Raw genomic sequence first — 19,591 nt, 5'->3', positions numbered from 1 at the left:
ATTTTTTATGCCATCACAAATTTTACACACATACACATAAATTTTATTAGATCATAAGCAAGAGAAAAAAATTAACAAGCAACCACACAATAAAAATAATAAAAAATAATAATCGATTGATCGTAAGTGGTGAACGCTATTTCTAAACCAATCACAGATATGCAACACGTTGCGTTGACCAATAACAATAAAACGAAACGCGCCATCGTACGTTTTTTGTTTTACATGCTTTCTTTTTGTACGTTACTTATAACTTAAATTTCAGTAGTACGTAAATAGCGGATATATCGATTTAATTTAAAATTCAAATATACCGAAATATCTTTGTTGACAATGAAATGATAGATTTCATAGTATTTGTAGAGTTAGTTTAAAAGAATCATACAATAACCTGTCTTGTATTGACTATATATAAAATAGTTATTACGGCAAAAGACTATGATGTTAGAATAAATGTAAATTTAGAATTAATTAGCACATAACGTTTATTAAATTACCTACATGTTATAACATAATCTCATTATTGAGGAGTTCAGAAAAGATATTCACAAATGAGGAGACTTTTATACGTAATTTTAAAACTATACATTTGAAATTTAATTTTGCGAGTGTCACGTTGTTAAACACGCCGAACGCTCTCGTGATTTATTTCCAATTGTTTTCTTGGATCCAAGCTTATATGGTGCCATTCGTTCTAGTGAAGTGGTATTTTAAAGTGACTTCCACAAACACAGCTTGTGTGTGGATGAAGGCTTATCTGCCTGCGTCTTGTCTAAGTGTATAATTCAGAGTCGATACTTAGCAATAAGTCTGACTCCTTGACATGATGTACATATACGTACAAAAAAAATTAAAGCATTTATTTATTTATTTACACTTTATTACCTTATACAAAAACATACATAAAAAAATTTGAAAAAGCAACTAACAAAAGTTAAAAGGCGGCCTTATCGATTTCGTCCAACCCTAATGTGGAACAATAAAAAAGAAACACCTACAAAATAACTATAACTAAAATAAAATAAAGTAAAATCTAAAGAAAAAATAAAAATAATAATAAATAAAAATATGTATAAACAAAAATTTAAAAGCCAATCAAAAGGTTAACTGAGTCAGAATCATTAATATATATATATAAGTAGAGCTAATTACGAGGCAGAAAAAAAATGATCAAAAAGAAGCTTTTTAAATAAATTTAAAGACTGACTCATTATAAGTGATATAAAAAGGATTTTTCTATGTTTTCAATAATAAAAAAGTGTTAACCTTTTAGTGAAGAAGGGTTATCGAGTTAATTTTGATATAAATACCTCTCTCACTCTCATTACTTCTCTCTACGCTTGAAGCAACTCAGCCACTGGTGGACTTCTAACTTAAAAGGACTCAAAATGATTAATTGTATTCTTGATTCAAATTTCAGCCTTGCGATTCTGTAACTCACTTTTGATAAACAATAAACTACAAGCTCCCTCCTTATCAGAATGCCAAATCGTAAAATGACTACTTCACGACTGATTTGAGCGCGACCGCCGCTGCGAAAACCGCAGTGAGTGTTCGAAAAGTGAGTTACAGAATCGCAAGGCTGTATTTTTTATTCACATTTTTATGCTTTGGCCCCTGTTTTCAAGCAAGTAACTGTGCGGGACACACGGCCAATGGATGAATCTTTAACCCATGACAAAGTATATAATGCGCTAATACATAGAAAATTAGAAAACCACTAACCAAATACAATAAAAAACGTCCCAGTTCTCTTCGGCGAGTAACTTTAATATTTTCGATCACGTTTACTAAAGGCTTCTAGTGATTTACCCTTTACATTTTCCATTGAGACATGGGTTATATATCTTTTATAAATCATTAAATGCCATCTCATACGGTCTAGTGAATTTGTCGTCAGTCCCGAACTTTATGGATGATAAAATTTTTACAACGCAAAATATTTTATGGGTACAGACACTTTTTAAATATAAAATATGAAAATGGTGCCCAAGTATTAACAACTACTTTCATTTATCTATATATTTAATGGAGCAGTGTCATCCGAAAATGAAAGATATCTTCAATAACTCGACTATAATTATACAAGCTCCAGGAAACTCCTTTAAGAATCTTCAGTGATTTTTCATGCCTTTACAAACTGAAGTACCATACCTAAGAATATAATCATCTCAAGACGTCTACGATAAATATTTTTCATTGGTTTTAAAAAACTTTTTATGAAGTGAATTTTATCTTTAAACTAAACATAACAAAAATCTTTAACAGAAATAAATGCAATTATATTACATTCGTACATACGATGCTTCAGCAATGGTGGTTAGAGATTGCCACATCGACAGAAAACAATTTGAATTACCTGAATTATCTGCATAATTTGCCAATGTTTCGGGTTTTATCTAACTATGACACCAATTATGAGGATATTGATATTTTCCACCTCACCAAAGAAATGAAGAGGTAGAAAGAGAAGGTGAGAAAGTAATTGAAGAGGCGGGAAGACTCAGCTTTGTCTAAGCAATGTTTAGAAATAGTATTATTTGTTGTTTTAAATGTTAAATTTCAGTTTTCTTCATATAGTTTTGTCTATTAATATACTTATTTGTTTTCTGTTTCGTATATATTGTTTATCTATGTTATCTGTTTTGGCTTTCTGTATTGTCTAAGTGTTTTGTTTTATTATATGTATGTTAGCTGTAAGATTACGTATAATTAAATAAATAGATTAAACCCTAACCCACGACTCCCATTCACGATCCCATACGGAAACTAGACTTACTCAACATGCCATATTAAACTCATCTATTGCAAAGTTAGTATTTTCAAATAAAACGTAAATCAGTAGAGTTACTGAAATAATCAAATATTTACATGTACAAGTATCTTAAATACATAATTCTACTGTACGTGTGTATGTCAACTCCTCTTAAACGCCTGGACCGATTAAAATGATTTTTTTGAATGCGTTTGGGTGGCGCGTAACCAAATGATCTGGGTTCGATTCCCAGTCTCACCGGTCCGTTATTTATATTAATTTACCATTGACCTGCCGTGCGAAGCCGGGAAAGATGTCTAGTATCATATAAAAAGTTTTATTTAAACAAATAGTTTTTGCACAATACTTTGACAACATAGATTAACAACGCGATCAATGTGCGTTCATTTGCTTTGCGAGCTAAAACAAAAATAGTAGCCATGTCATTAACTTCCGTATTCCAAATTTGAATTTCAGAGCAATGCTAAACTTGCTAGCAAGGCCTAATCTTCAAAAAGCGTCCTTAGTCGTATGATAAATTCATGAATTAATAGGATAACAGGGTATCTTGTAAAGCTGTGGTGCAGATTTTTCATGCCTTCGCTCGCGTGAAGGGCCCTTAGAAGCCCGCCTGAGAGCCCATTGTTCTATCGTATAATAGACGCCACTTCACAACGCTGTCACCTTGTAATATGTTTTTGCGAGATATTTATCAGCTGTATTTAGTATCGAAAATGTCGAAGAGAAATGTAGATATTAGTTTAAAGATAATTATATTTATTGCTAGCTGATCCGGCAAACGCCGTTTTGCCATGTCATTATATCATTTATGGTTATTGTGCCTCACTCGACATAGATAAGTTTAGTGTGTTGCGGACTTTTTTGTAGATATTTATAAGATCTACAATTACTTAGAACATTTTATGGTTCTATCTTTAATAGTTTAGGCAGGGTACGCAAAATAACTTTTTTGGTTGATTTTTTACACCTTGTGTCCGAAAAACCCTAATATCTTACGGAATCCTATTTTGGTTCAAAATTAAATATAGCCTATATTACTCGTGGATAATGTAGCTTTCGAATGGTGAAAGAATTTTTAAAATCGGTCCAGTAGTTTATGAGCCTATTCATTACAAACAAACAAACAAACAAAGTTTTCCTCTTTATAATATTAGTGTAGATAAAAGTAAAGCTAGTGTTTATTTTAATATTTCTGGCTATGTATTCCCGGTATAGTTTATTAGTTAGTACAGACACATTATTCACTTGTTTAATTATTAATTTCATCATCATCATAAATACACGTTAATATTCACAGATTACTTTATCGCTAATAATCGATATATTCAAGTTCGTTTTACTTTTATCTAAGTAAGTAGAATTAAGTAGAAATCAATAATTTGACACACGAATGCCTTGGTCAGTTGTAGGCTTGTGCTCACAGGTTGCTTGATGTTATTGAATGATCTCAGAGGTCGCTATAGTCTGCGGGTTATTAACAGTTGCATAGTGGGTTCTAAGGCTGTCTGAATAAATAAAAATAATAATATTCTGCATTAAGCCTTCTAAATAAATGAAATAAGCACAATTTCCTCAATATACTTAACACAGTCTTCTGTCTTATTTACTCACTAACTATTCATTTTAAAAATCATTGGCACTACAACCTTACACTACAAGTAGGTAATCAGCCTCCTGTGCCACTCTAAGGCAAGCAGGTTTCCTGACGATTCCGGACGATGTTTTCCTTCACTATTAGAGTGAATGCTAGATGCGCACAATAAAGAAAGTTGGTCTAGCTGGGGATCGAACCTACGACCTCAGGGATGAGAGTCGCACGTTGAAGCCACTGGGCCAACACCGCTCACTCTCACTATTAATTTTATGAGTAAAATATCCGTTTTTGTAGCTTTATTTTGTACTAACCATCACCTTATATTAAACTATCTAATCTAGTACAGGCGTAGTATGTGTGTACTCTGGCGTTTTTTTTTTACCTTTTATAATTTTAAATTTACAAACATAGGTATAAAATTAAGCAATTACGAAAAACCTTTCTCATTTAAATAAAGGTTATCGTCGGGAGGGAGGTATTCAATTACTTAAGGAAAATTGTAAGGAACGATTATGTAGATTTTGAATAGCAAAATGACTTGTTATTTTTAATGAAAAGCCTCTGAATGGGCCTTTTAATGTTTCTATCAGGTACGGGCTAAATTCGAAATTATTTTGATCTTCAATTTTTTTACCATAGATTTTATTAATTACTTCAACTTTTTATTAATTACTTCAACTAGACTCAAGCGTCGTGACATTGAATATAGTTAACAAGTTTTAATAGACATTTTTGTTGTTTAGAACCAAAAACCCTAACTGCTTTGCCGTCTAAGTCAGTAAGTCTAACTCAAGGATTTTGCGTTGTCAACCAACCAGAAAGGGCGAAACTGAAATATTTAGATAAGCATAGAAAAAATATTTTTAGTTCATTTATTATAAAATATTCCATTAGAATATTCTTCAAGGACTTAGTCCATGTGCATTATCCACGAAGGTGGTTATTTGTGGAATAAGGGGTCTTATACAATCATATTACTTGTATCATTATTACATACATAGTTTATAGTAGAACGACCTCTAAATTTCACCAACATCATCTTGATGGTTGGAGGTCTTCCACAGTCCGTTTCACAAGGCATTTTCTTTTGGGAACTAGCGAACTGTGGAATCGACTCCCGGTGGGGGTCTTTCCTCAAAGGCCGGCAACGCACCCACTAAAAATGGGTGTCTATGGGCTGCAAAGACTGCCCTTTTTGGTCCTCCCACAAGCTCGTTTGCCCCCCTATTATATGAAAAAAAAAGAATAGTGGAAACAAAAACTATACTATCAAGACGTCAAACATATTTACAATATTGTTCACACAACACTAAATTAAAATTATGGTTACTATGAAAGTTTATTATAACCAAGAAACTATTCATAGTATCTTCACCATTCTTTTATAGAGAAAATCAATTCTGTAAGCTTCTCGCTAGAAGGCGCTACCTCGAGTTCGATTTCAGGAACTAGGTACGTGCTTTAATATTTTTTTTATACTTTCATTTATCACAACACACAAATCACAGCGTGAAGCAGGACACACATAGTAGTATAGTCTATCGTTTTAAGACGTTATTTGGTACATATTTGTTCAGTACAAATGTTTACAAATAAGATTTTTAACATACTGTAACATACATTCAAAGCCAGTTAGTGTTACGTCATGTGCTTAGTTACGTAATCCGAGGACAATCTGTTAGCTACTCTGTAAATTAAATGTTACACATTCCATAGAATAATAATATTTATGAATGCACCGAAAGTATAAGAATTATATTATTTGATCTCACATTATCTGTGAAATACAGTTAAATTCATATCTTAGAACATAAAGATCCAATGAGATCCAAGATATTTATTGTGTGACCTTAATAGTCACGAATCGACATTGCTTATGTATAAATTCCATTTCTTAATAATTTTTTTACCTTATCACACGGAAAGTATCAAGGGAAGGCTGAATTAGCCTCCAAAAAGCTTGAGGTGCTCAGCAAAGCGAGACGGTACTTCACTCCGGGCCACTAATTGCAACTTGCACTGCTTGCAAAAGCGCAAATTCAACGACGAGCGATTCGAATGGTCAACGACCAGTCACTTTCCGTGCGGCTTGATTCCTTGGCGTTGTGTAGATGCGCGATGTGGGGTCTCTCTGCATCTTCTGCCGCATTAACCATGGAGAGTGTTCAGAGGAGTTGTTCGGTGTAATACCTGCAGCTAGAAAAGGGCGTACCCATTCTTGAAAGGCCGGCAACGCATTTAGGAGTCTTCTGGCAATGTGAGTGTCAATGGCGGTATCACTTAACCATTTGCCACCTAAAAACAAAAAATGAAATTAAGAAAGAAAAAACTTTTATTTCATTAAAACACAGGCACACATGAATTAAAAATAGGCCAAACTCAACTTTATGTTGCTGTCACCAGCAACTGATTTTCAGTGGAGCTACTATCTTGGAGTAACAGCTATATACACTGAACAAAACAAAAAAATAACAATTAAAATAAAAAATTAAATCATTCAAAAATCAAATTACTAACACAAATAAACATAGAACATAAAAAATTAGACAATGCAACTAATTTCCCAACCCAAGCGACTGACATTCCAAAAGATATCTTTTACATATTTTTATGTATTTTGAAATACGTTATCCCTTGGCAGGTTGTGTAATTTAATTTAGATCGTACGACATTTATGTGCATGTACGATCCGAATTCACTTCCCAAAATGAAACAACACAACTAAAAATACTAGTTCACGGAATTATATTTCTAATTAAATATCATAATGCAATTATGAGAATATTATTTAAGCATATATTAATATAAACAGTATTTATACAGAAGTAGTATATAATTAGATTTGCATACAATAATGAATTAAATTTCAGTCAGTCATTGATTCTCATTTAGTAGTAATTTTTCAGAAAATAATGCGTTGCGTAGACATGTGGAAGAGAGAGACTCTGTAGGAGGAGTTGTTCAGACCTACAGCTGAGTTTCATCATCGTATGTCAAGGCAGAATACTAAATACCACCCGTACCATCTCCACAACTGAACGTTTCTTGAGGCAGTTTTTGCCGCGCACCACCACTATGAGGAACTAGCTGCTCACTGAAGTATATTCAAACGAATTTGAATTAGGGCCCTTCAATAAAAGAGCGTACCAATTCTTAAAAGGCCGGCAACGCACTTGCAAGCCTTTTGGCCGAACCGATTTAACTTAGGGCCCTTCGGTTCAAAGATACTTTATTTCTCAAAGCATTACATGAAATTTTAGAGGTCAGTAATGTACATCGTATTGAGAAAAAGCCTCCTGCCGTTAGCCTGCCGATCTATATAAAAAAATTGGTTGATTGTAATAAACTGTGTTGTTTTCGATATTTGATGCCCTTTGAGCAAGTGAATGATATTTGCGACAGCTGACATGTAAACGTTATTTTCTCTTCTTCGTTCGTTACACATTGTTTATTTACACCATTTTCACTCGAGACATTGCTATTATGTAAATAAAACTTCTTATGTATATTTGCAGAAGGAAATGTTTAAGAAAAGCTTTGCAAAGAACTAAACTATAAATATACTACATTTATCATATAAATGATGAATTTTGTGTTATATCGTTATATTAATCGATAAAATCTTAATACTGCAGCCCTAGGCCGTTCCATCATTTTTATTTTATAGATAATACTTCTGGGTCTGACACATGTCATCGATTCTTGGGTTTGAGACAAGCTGATATCCTCACATTGTTTTTTTTTCATAACCGCGGGCAAACGGGCAAGAAATGGTATGCTCTTTTCTTGAAGAATGAGGGACGCATGCTCAAGCTACAACACTGCTTATATGATTTATTTATATCTGTATTAGCAGATTTAGAAGCAACGTCTGCTGTTCGAATGTTTTGAATTTTATATTTTCATAGTTATGTGCGCCAGCAATATATAGATATATATATTGCTGCATCGGCTGTGGAGCGTCATTGTTTCAATTGATTCATGTTGTTCGTGCAACTTTATGGTTTATTGGTGGGGGTGTTATATTGTATAGTATGTCACTGGCCTGAGTGTGTAATAGGTTAATTAGTTAATTATTTAAATATGTTCGACGAACTGGTGGACGGAAAAACTGTGTCCAGTTTGTGTTTCCACCACGCCAACTTCTTTCTATTTAGGATCATGTATAGAATAAATAAATAAAGAAATAAATAAATATTCGTGGAATAAATTCAATTAAATGGCATTAATTTTTTACAAAAAACACAATGTAAATTTGTATTCATTTCCTTAACTTAAAGGTACTTCTCAAAGACGAAAGAAATAAGTTCTTAAGTTTCAAAAATAAAGTAGGCGTGGAAAATATGAAATGAAAAACGGAACTCGTACAAAAACGTTAAGTGATTGGTAAAATTCGAAATCCGATCTCAGAAAAATTGATCCAATTATCTGGGTATCAAAGTAAATTACGAAAAATAACTTGTAAGAGGGCCTCGAATCTGTTAGAACTTTATTTACCTCGGAGCGTTCCTCGATAAATTACCTTTGAAAATTCCCTTTTTACTGAAAACTTTTGTAATTGTCCCTACTTCGGCCTAGTAATGGCATCGCAACTTGCCTTTTGAATTTTTTATCCTTTACATTTTTAAGGTTTCTCACAACGAATGTTTATTTAAGATGAGATTGGGAAATTTCCCGGAATACCGTTGGCAAAATGCGTGATATTACGAATTATCTTGTTTATGATTACATGTTATTTGATTGCCTTATTCTCTTTTATTATTTTTTGTAAGCATAAGAGTGATAAGGCTTCTGAGTCTACATAGAAAAAATACTGTACCACTAAAAATCAAACTAAGAACCACTAATTTTAAAGCTTGCAGGCTCTTTAGTCAGAAAACATTGACAGCTGCGCAATTATTCATTGTAAATCCGTAGCAATAACAAATAGTTTAATAAAAACTGATTATAACTTGATAACGTACAAGAAGTATAGATTAAAAAATCTATTGAAAATGAAGACATAATAGCTAGAACTACTATTATGTAAAAAAAGTAATTATTTTTGAAACGGCCAAAAACATTCGTAAGATATTTAATTAAGACTGACTTGTTTTTGAAATGTTGAACTTTGATATGAAAATATGGAAAACAAACAACAATGTTATCTCATTTTATTAAATCCCGAGACGTATCGTTGTCAAGGAATCTGTGAAAAAATCCAATTCTGATACGTAAACAAAAATGTGTGCCATAGTAAAAGAATAAATACATTATTTCACGTTAAGCCCGACAATCTTTGAGCTTTATATCAGTTCAATGTAGCTTAGATGGGTGCTCCAAATGTATAATCAAACATATCATAAACACAAGAATTTTCACACTTGCAAATGCCTGAACAGATCTTTATAAATTTTTTATGACAACTTTCTAACAAAAAGCATAGTGATCAAGCGTTAACGAACTACGCCACAGACAAACACACAGATACTTCAAATTTATAACATCCTTCTTTCTGCACGGTCTGTTAAAAATTATGTTATATTTTTGTACTAAACTGTGTTTTAACCTTTATATTTATGAAATATACGGTTAGAAATAATACTTAAATTACATTTATTTTATTAACTTGAATATTTTGTAACAGTATAAAATAGCTTAGCTTTAATAGCTTAATTAATTAGTTAGAAACCATGAGTATGCACGCAAAAATATTGAAAACAAATTGATTTAAAAGATTTAGTTATTTTAGCATCCAATATAATATTGGCTTGGTGTATTTTATTTTATTTGATGTTTATACTTATCTAAGGTTAGTAAATAGTTAGTGAAGCTAATCTAAGGATTCTTTGTAGTACTTATTATTCCCTTGATTTTGAAAGAAATGGACATTATAATTCCCTGGAATAAAATGTGTATTATAAAATTTATTTTTTACAAAAAAAAATTACACTAACTACTCTGGCTTTGTCATTATCATCCTTTTGCGCGTATAATATTAAAATGAAATATACGTCAACTCTCTGTACAACATGAAATGTAATTATAATGAAACCTACATCTTCTTTTGTACTATGTTTCACTTCTACTAAATCCTGGTAACATACTTCCACAATTGCGACACGCGACTTTGGCGCGTATTATCCGCGAGACACGGTTTACATTCTCGAACATACAAATTCAAACTCGTGCTAAACCCATACACTGGCACTTTTAATTTCACAAAACAAACATTAATTTTCTTTTGAACGCGTATAAGCCAGCGTTCATAAAAAACTATAAGTCATTCGATATATTTTATGAATTTGCAAATAAATTGATTACTTAACTGATATTATAGACATTTCTGAATCTGTTTTATACAATGATTAATAAAAGAGCAAATAGAGGAACAGGGAAATCGAAACAATTGTTTCGTCTGAAATCGTACCTACGATCTCCAGAGTATAATTCAGCTGATCAAGTCAATAACTCAAGATGTATAACCTTAATATATATAAAATACGTGTCACGTTGTTTGTCCGCTATGGACTCCTAAACTACCGAACCGATATCAATCAAATTTGCACACCGTGTGTAGTTTAAAAGATAGGATAGCTTACATCTCGATTTATACCCGCAATATTATTTTATTGCAAAATATTTGTTTAATATTTGATAGTCACAATTCTAACAGATGGCGCTGTGTTAAGAGTACCAACGTTTTACATAAGCTACAATTTAATGGCATAACCACCAAAAAAGCATGGTGGTCCCCATGACTGGTGTTCTCCTACCGTTTCGCTTGAATAGTTTGCTACTATGTAACATAAAAACCTTAGCCACAGCAACACTTGGCCGGTCTGCTAGTCTGCTGAAAAAAAGAATCTTTTATTAATCTAAATATTTTCCTTTTAGCCAAACATAGTTTAGTAAATAAATCTAAAAATAATTGTCACCGATTAATGTCAAAGATTCATAATCCCCGCTAATTGCCGGGTAATGTAAAAGGGAGTCGGTCTGAGTGACTTTCCCTGTTTACTGAGTGCCCTTGGACTATTGCGTGTTCCCTAAAGTGTGTTATTATCCGTACAAACTACACATTAAATGACTATTATAGAAATATCTAAAGTATGTATATACAGTTAAGCCGAATTTACATTACGAAACTAGTGTTATGCATGTTGGAATGAGTTTCATGAAAATAGTTGCAGCACGTGTGAAACTACTTTAACAAAAAATAATAGTGTCGTGAAATCAACAGTATTACCAACGACATGGCTCTGTCAACATCAAAGCCTCTCTAGCATCTCTATTTTTATATTGAGGGTGTTTTGGATCCCAAAGACACTCGTTACGCTGGTATTCGTTGAATTTTATATTTTTATCAACTGACCAACGTTGGTTTGCCATTTTGGCGGTCATTTAGCTGCACGATGCACTCAAACACACACGTCTGCCCTGTGCAAATGCTTTCGCGACACTAGTTTCGTGTCGCGTTTTCATCGTGAAAGTAGTTGCGTGACATTAGTTTTACAAAAAATATGCGCATGGCACGAAATTTATCCAGTGTCGCGAAACCGATGCATGCATTATGAAACTGTAAATTTACACGTGAAATTGTTGATGAAATTTATGTCATAAAACTAATTCCGAGCCACTAGTTTCGTAATGTAAATTCGGCTTTAGCGTTTATCTGACATCAAAGCGCTTTTTTTTGTACCACATTCATGTGGAACTGCCCGTCAAAAAATTTCCAAACACGTGCAAACCGGCAGTCAATGCGAGTATTTATGCGCAGTATCATTTAGCCCCCTGCCCAATAATTTGCCAATAAGAAAAATCAAAACAGTGTAACATCTAATATCTCTGAGAGCGCCTAGAATCTGAAATAGAATAGAATGAGAAATCTCTCTAATTTTCAGTTAGATATAAAAAGAGAGAATTATGTGCAATTTATTTTTTAAGATAACTTTGTTACAAACGAATACAACGTATAAAGTTTAACTGAGAAAGTTTTCGAGATTAAAACTCTTACAACCAAAAGAGTTACGTACAATAAATATAGTAATTGCTTGTGCAATAGCGTTGCACCTGTTTTATACGGTTGTGCTATTTTCCATGTAAAATGTTCTAAGTTACAAACTGAGGGCGAGCAAGCAGACGTGGTCACAACATTTTTATGAACATATTTATTATTATTAAAATTGTTTTCAAATTATTCAAATAAAATTCATTTATAAATTAGTACTCAATACTAAACAAACGTTAATTTAAATTAACTTGGGTTAGGAATATTATTTGAACTTTGAACAGATGTTATCCTTCCCATACCAATTTGTCAATATTTTTATCCATAGCTTTTGTATGTATGACAAAATGTAAAGTTTAAAGTTATTACATATTGTTATACAAATTTTAAGTTTAAGGTGCAGCGGTTGTTCTCGTGTATGTGGACGATGAACCAAAAGATAGTCTTCTTGGTCAAATATTTTCAAGATGTTTTTCCTCTTGTAACTTAAACTATGTGGTGTACATTGCAAGTTTGTCGATAAAGTTTTGGAGTCGATGTAAAAAGTTAATAAATAAAATAATGAATTTGATTTCTTTTTCTCAACTCCACCTCTGCGCTGTCAAAAGGTCGACAGTTGAGAACTTTATATATAACCCTTTATACTGGTCACATATCTTTGTCTATCTGTTTCCTTGGTCATTTCTCCTTCCGTACGATGAATGATGAATGGAAACCCCGAAGGCTGGCAAATCCGCGGCAATATGAATGTTGAGCAAGCCATTGTAATCAAGAGCTGAAAGCATAAAGCACAGAACCTGCTGGAGGTTCTAACTTGAGCAAGCTAGTGCCCAGTGGGCTGTACCGTCTGGATGATGTACGTGATCAGCTGATTTTTGGACCTTTACTCATCACTGGTTTCATCATGATGTTCTATACCCAACAAGGAAGTATAAAATGCACACATGCAAAAAGAAAAATGCATAGATGCACTGTCGAGATTTTGAAAGGGTCGCACGCTCAAATCTCTAAGCCTACTGTTCATTGATTAACATGTCTAATTAAGTTTCAACCCACATACGAACCGCAGGTATTTCTATGCCTAATAAAATATTTACAAACGGGACGAATTCCAATTTGCAAATTCAGTAAGCCCTCAAACGACCTTGTCGCAGGCACTGAACCTTATACCTACATCGCTGTAATATCGTATAAGCCATTCAATTATTTTTTACGATCAGGTGGGATAATACCATCTAGTACAAGGTATCACCTAATTGGGTTACGACTTAGAAATATACGCACGCGATTGTAGCATCTATTGTCATAGAATAAAGGCGAAGATCGCGCGCAATGTATAATATTGTGTCATGGTTTTGCCAAAGTGAATTTGTATAAAAATCTAACTTTTTAATCTATTAGTAACAGTTATTGTCTCTGAAATTCAATAATGTGGGTTCAAAGTTTTTCCAATTAAGCTCTCTTTGTTAAACTTTTTGCGATCATGAAATTCTATTCGAGTATAATAATTTATCTGAATTAGTTAATCGATACAAAAATACGCATTGCATGAGTTGGAGAAATAGCATGAATAAATAAGTAATATTATTATTATTAATTGCATCTCCTTCACTCATTATAAAGTTTGATTCCTGTAAAAAAAAAATATGTTTATTATGGAACATAAGATACATGTATCACTTATTCCACGTCATTAAATTTGAAGGCATCCCTACTCATCGGCAAAGAAGACAGAGGGCCGAGAGAAAAAGCCGGCGTAAAAAACTCTCGGTACTCTTTTAAAACAGCAAATCATCAAACAACACTTATTTAAAACAAATATCGCAAATTAATTAGAAGTAGCCTGTCTAGCACTAGTCCCAGGCCCTTTTATCAACTAGATAATCGTTGACTTTATAGTAAGCCTTTTTACACAGCTTTTCTTTAATACATTTCAAATGTGCCATGACACCCAATTTTTTTAGCGTGAATCAAATCTTACACCTCAACCACACGATTGAAGCTGCGCAGGCAGCCAAACAGTTCTTGTTTTCACTTGAAGTATTCAAGTAAATCTGGTGGATGGTAAATTTTCATCATATTTTAGCGTTCTGTACCTTTACTGTGTCTTTACAAGTCAGTGAAAATCTTCGGGTCTCAGAAATGCCAGTTTCCCACCTATGTTTTTATATAATAAAGATTTACAGGCTATATTTATTTATAGGTATATTACTCGACGGATGCGGAAACGCTAACGCAGCTATCCTGCAACCGGAACGCTTCTAACCATTTCCGGTCACCGATGCTGCGATCTTGTTATAATGATCATGATTACCACTAACATATAAACCTTGTTGGTCAGAAAGTTTCTATTTAAGACTGTATTTGTTTTTCCAATAAAAACATCCAGTGACTTCACAGATTATTTTTTACCAGAATTAAATATATACAAAATTATTTCTTGAAGGAACGGAACCCGTTGGAAGGGACCTCCATGAAAGAGAAATTTTAATTCAAATTCATAATAATTTATGCATTTAGGTAATACAATGTACATTGTACACTTATGAACGTCAATAATGAAATCCATATTAAATGCTTCTAATTATACATTTACTGCCAGTTCTCAAATCAAGGGCGAACGTATGAGAAAGAGAACTGGCAATAAACTCTACTCCACTCTTTTGAGAAAAGTGGGAAGACCACAAAAGCTGGGCTGGGTGGAAATTGTAAAAATCTCTGGCAATAAATGGCAAGAAACAGATAGAAAGTTCAGGTTACTGACCTCAAGACACGAAACAATAAAATAATCTTACCTGTACTAAGTATGTAATAACAAAACTAGCACCCATTCGATTTGTATTATATTTTTAATTTTTTAGTAGCTGAAACGGTAAAATTTGTTTTGCCATGTATATTATTTCTAGGAAACATTTGTTTAGTTCAATAAAAATAACTATCTACAATAATAAAAAATAGGGGTTGATCGTAGAGGGGTCAAAATTAGGGGTATTATGTATTTTTGTATGCTGTATCATAAAAATAAATTGTTGGGGTGGACACCCCTTATTACTTAGGGGTTTGAAAATATATATAGAGAGTAGCCGATTCTCAGACTTACTGAATATGCATAAAAAAAATTCATAAGAATCGTTCGAGCCGTTTCGGAGGAGTATGGGAACGAACATTGTGACACGAGAAATTAATATATATAGAGATTTATTAAGGTTGCTTTATTTTTATTTTTATACAAACTTATTTACTTAGACCAAGACTGACACGCCTGTTCATAGTATAAATGTATAAAAAAACTAAAATGTTTTTTCTAAAATCCGATATGATAATATATAAATTCAAGAGAATATAACCAAACCTTGTCTCTTTTCTTTACCTGTAAATACCTTTGAAGTCTATTCTTAACCGAATATTGGAGCTGAAATTAATCCTCTATAGCTAATTAATTCATACCCTATCACTAGTGAAGCAGCCAGGCAGTGCTCGAGATTGAACGTAAACACAAGGCAAGGCTTTTGTCGGCCTCCAGTTGATATTACTGCCTTCGTCGATTGCTATTTAGTAGGATATTGCAATATGCAATAGATGAGAATAAAGATAACATTACTAAGGTATGGGGTTCTTCAGGAAAACTTTCGTAATTCCACTTCATTGTGGATCTTTGTGATAACTATTTATACCTATCATGCAAAAGCCAATTAAATTTTTTTAAACCCCCAAAATTAATAGACCATTAAGCAGACACTCTTAGTTTTATTTCTGTGTTTAAGTGCAAATAAGAAGAGAATTCTGTATCTGCCAAATTTAAGCAATCATTTTTTTTTAGAATAGGGGGCAAACGGGCAGAAGGGTCACCAGATAGATTACAATCTACCGAATAATAATACGTTAAAATGTAAGCCGTGCGTTGAGGTTCACAATCTTTCGACAGTTCACAATCTCGCGAGATAGATTACAATCTAACGGTGTTTACAATTTTACGGTGACATGACTGTCCGTTTAACTTAGCCACTGTGAGTATATTTTACTCAAAATCTTCCATATTTATGTAACAAAAGGATTAGGGAATCCTAAGTATAGTACCAATCGATTAGCCAGTGAAAGGACAAGACCTCGTCTGATGTTTGATAACGTACTCGTCTGTTGAGTGCTTTACATTTTCAGCTATTATTTCTAAATATAGCCAGAGTTCTTTTCAGATTGATTTTTTAGGACTCCTCTATAATATTTGTATATCTACAAAAACCTTGAAACGCACTCAAAGATCTTGTTATATGTAGTGAAAGGTCAATATTATCAGAGCTCTATTTGTTAGTTATAATAATCCCCTACAACCCTATATAGGGCTTAATCGCAGCTTCTCTCCCTTCTTATGGATCTTTTTTCTGAGGCAATCTGTGACGTGGACATGCACTGCCAGAGGGCTAGCGAGTGCGTTGCCCGGCTTTTAAGAATTGGTATACTCTTAAAAAGTCGAATTTGTTCAGCAATACCTCGACGGGTTCCACAGTGGTTATACACGGCAAAAAGTGACTATCGCTATGACTAATATTATGGAACGACGGGCATCGAGGTATTAGTACCTGTTCTTTTGATCATTTTTTTAATACAATCAGTTAATCCTTCAGTGACACACTGCGTGAGTTGTATCCTAAATGTAAGTTCATAGTCAAGTCTTAGCTATGTGACTCCAGAGTAATGCTTAGCCCTAAATTTTAAAAGAGTACCGAGAGTTTTTTACGCCGGCTTTTTCTCTCGGCCTACACCCTCTGTCTTCTTTGCCGATGAGTAGGGATGCCTACAAATTCAAATTTAATGACGTGGAATAAGTGATACATGTATCTTATTTTCCATAATAGACATATTTTATTTATTTTTTAAATCGTACCCTAAGACGTCGGTTTCCTCATGATATTTATCTTAGGCGGTTTCTTCGCACGTAGAAAGAAAAATCTAGAGTTGAATGCACGTTGGGTTGAATCGCTTAAACCACTTTTGTTATATTGATTTGAACTAAATAAAAAAACGTTTTTGATCAAATGGTTTTATTTCAAAATGCACACAAATTATGATACAAATATAATACCAGCAAAGTACCTTAGTATAGACGTAAACAAGATGTTCACATTGTAAAATAATATACAATTTGGCCGAGTAGCCTCTGCCTAAAATATTCTAAAAACATTACCTACAGCCGAATAAAACAATGTAGTATAAAACTTATTGATAGCTTAATTTTAGAGATTTCGCACGGGTTAATTTTGATACTTAATACTTCATGTTTAGTCAATTGCACAGTTTATCGATCAATTATTTCTTAAAATAGAAAAAAACTGCAAAAAGTACGAAGCTATTGGAACCGGAACAAGACAATTTAACATAGTCTTGTCTTTGATTGACATAACTTTTACACATTTAAAGAAAAAACTTTTTGACCGGATTTGACAGTTATAAAGTTTAAAAAAATACAGATAATGCAACTTTCTCTACAGCTGTGATACTTTTTGACATCCAACACCTTTTGTCTTCAGTCACCGTGACCACGCACGCTGTAAAGCACGCGAAACGTCGGATAAATTTAAAATTATGTTAAATAGTTGTAAATTTATAATAATACATAACTTCAATCCGGTCAAAAAGTTTTTTCTTTAAAGACAATTTAAAGTATGTAAAATATACGCCAAATTCATAATTTTCTTCGAGAAATGTAAGCTAGTTTGGTTTTCATGTATTTTAAAAATTGTTTTATTTTGCAGTGCTTTATAAACAGCATAGTCATAGAGACGTCAGAATAAAAATATACACGGACGGTTTTGATATGCATTTAAATAATTTTTTCATTAAATAAGTTTTAATTGCGAAGTTTATAATTAAATAATTAGAAGTCGAGTCCTTCTAGATTTCTAATTAATGGTTTAAAAACTGTGTGCGTAGTAAAACTCGTGCAGAAAAGCAGTCGTTTTCGTTATACACTAGTGGGCAAATAGTTCAGGACTGTTACAATTTCATTAAACATTTTGTGTTTTTATATTTCTTGCCAGTCTTTAAAGACGATAAAGACCTTTTTAGTTTATTATAAGAAGTTTAGACATTTATTTGTAACAATCCCGATATGCATTGTAATACAGTAAAATAGGCAGTTAACACAATAATTATACTAATAGTACACACTTCAGTCTTAGTCAGTAGTTCTCTTAATAATACCTTTGAGATCTTGATATAATTAAATTTATCATTCATAGGTTAAATAGTTGAAGATATTACTTATTCTCAGATTAATAATTTAGCAGCTAAATATTTTAAATAAAATACACTTTATTTATTTAAAACGCGATTTATTATAATTAAATTGAATATAACTGTAAAACTGGCAACCATCTGTTCTGTGTGTCTTTTTTTGGATTTGAGACATGCCGTATTGCCCACGATGTTTTCCTTTACCGTATGCGCACATAGACAGAAAGTGGATTGGTGCACAGCCAGGGATAGCACGCTGAAGTGAAACGCAAAGTGTATTTTATATAAATACTAGTGTATAAGTAGACAACATTCTTTGGAATATACTTATAGACATCTTTACTTATTCTGATGTATCTGAATTAGACTAAAACATTTTTGTTTATCAAAAGTAATCATGAATACAACAACAATGAAACAACATATAAACCATATTAAAGTTCCTTTTTTAAAAATTATTATAAATTTACTTGTTTTATTACAGCAAAATTAGACAATTTTAAAAGTGCTGCTGGGCGTAGTTCGGAAAAGACGTTAAAACTAAAAGTTTTACAAAACTGTAAACAATTGTATTCGCCTTATACAAAAATCACATACATTTAATACATTCATTTCATGAGAGGATACGCATTAGAGATTTTTAGTCAAAAGAAAAATTTACAGCAGAATAAGCACCCATGAATTCGTAGTAATATCATAATCAATAGAGAGCCACTTTGACACAAATCATATACAATATGTACATTTATTAAATTAACAACTAGTAAGTACTAAATCCCTAATCCATAAACGTACTATATAACTCAAATAGCTATAGAATCTTTTCTCCTTATCACTCTTTTGTCTTTGAACTCGTGACGTTACAAATTTAGATTTATAGTACGTGCATGAAAAATAACGTAAATACTTAAAAATTACACTCTTTGACATCAGTTTTAAAGCTTTAAAATTTTAGGCTTATTATTCTTCTAATCGAATTCCTTAGGACCGAATACTTTTA

The 19,591-nt window shown here is 32.6% G+C and overlaps 1 long non-coding RNA gene across 1 annotated transcript; it reads right to left on the bottom strand.

The window, feature by feature from the left end:
- Nucleotides 1-497: 497 nt before the first annotated feature.
- On the bottom strand, nucleotides 498-11,618 carry LOC125052414. Its single transcript, XR_007117444.1, has 3 exons — nucleotides 11,472-11,618; nucleotides 9,774-9,775; nucleotides 498-516 (listed from the first exon to the last, which is right to left on the bottom strand). It is a non-coding gene; the product is annotated as an uncharacterized LOC125052414 (long non-coding RNA).
- Between the last annotated feature and the right edge of the window lie 7,973 nt (nucleotides 11,619-19,591).

Source organism: Pieris napi, chromosome 9 (genome assembly GCF_905475465.1).
Source record: "Pieris napi chromosome 9, ilPieNapi1.2, whole genome shotgun sequence".
NCBI lineage: Eukaryota > Metazoa > Arthropoda > Insecta > Lepidoptera > Pieridae > Pieris > Pieris napi.
The sequence above is the reverse complement of the archived record's forward strand: the minus strand, read 5'-3'. Positions and strand labels throughout refer to the sequence as shown.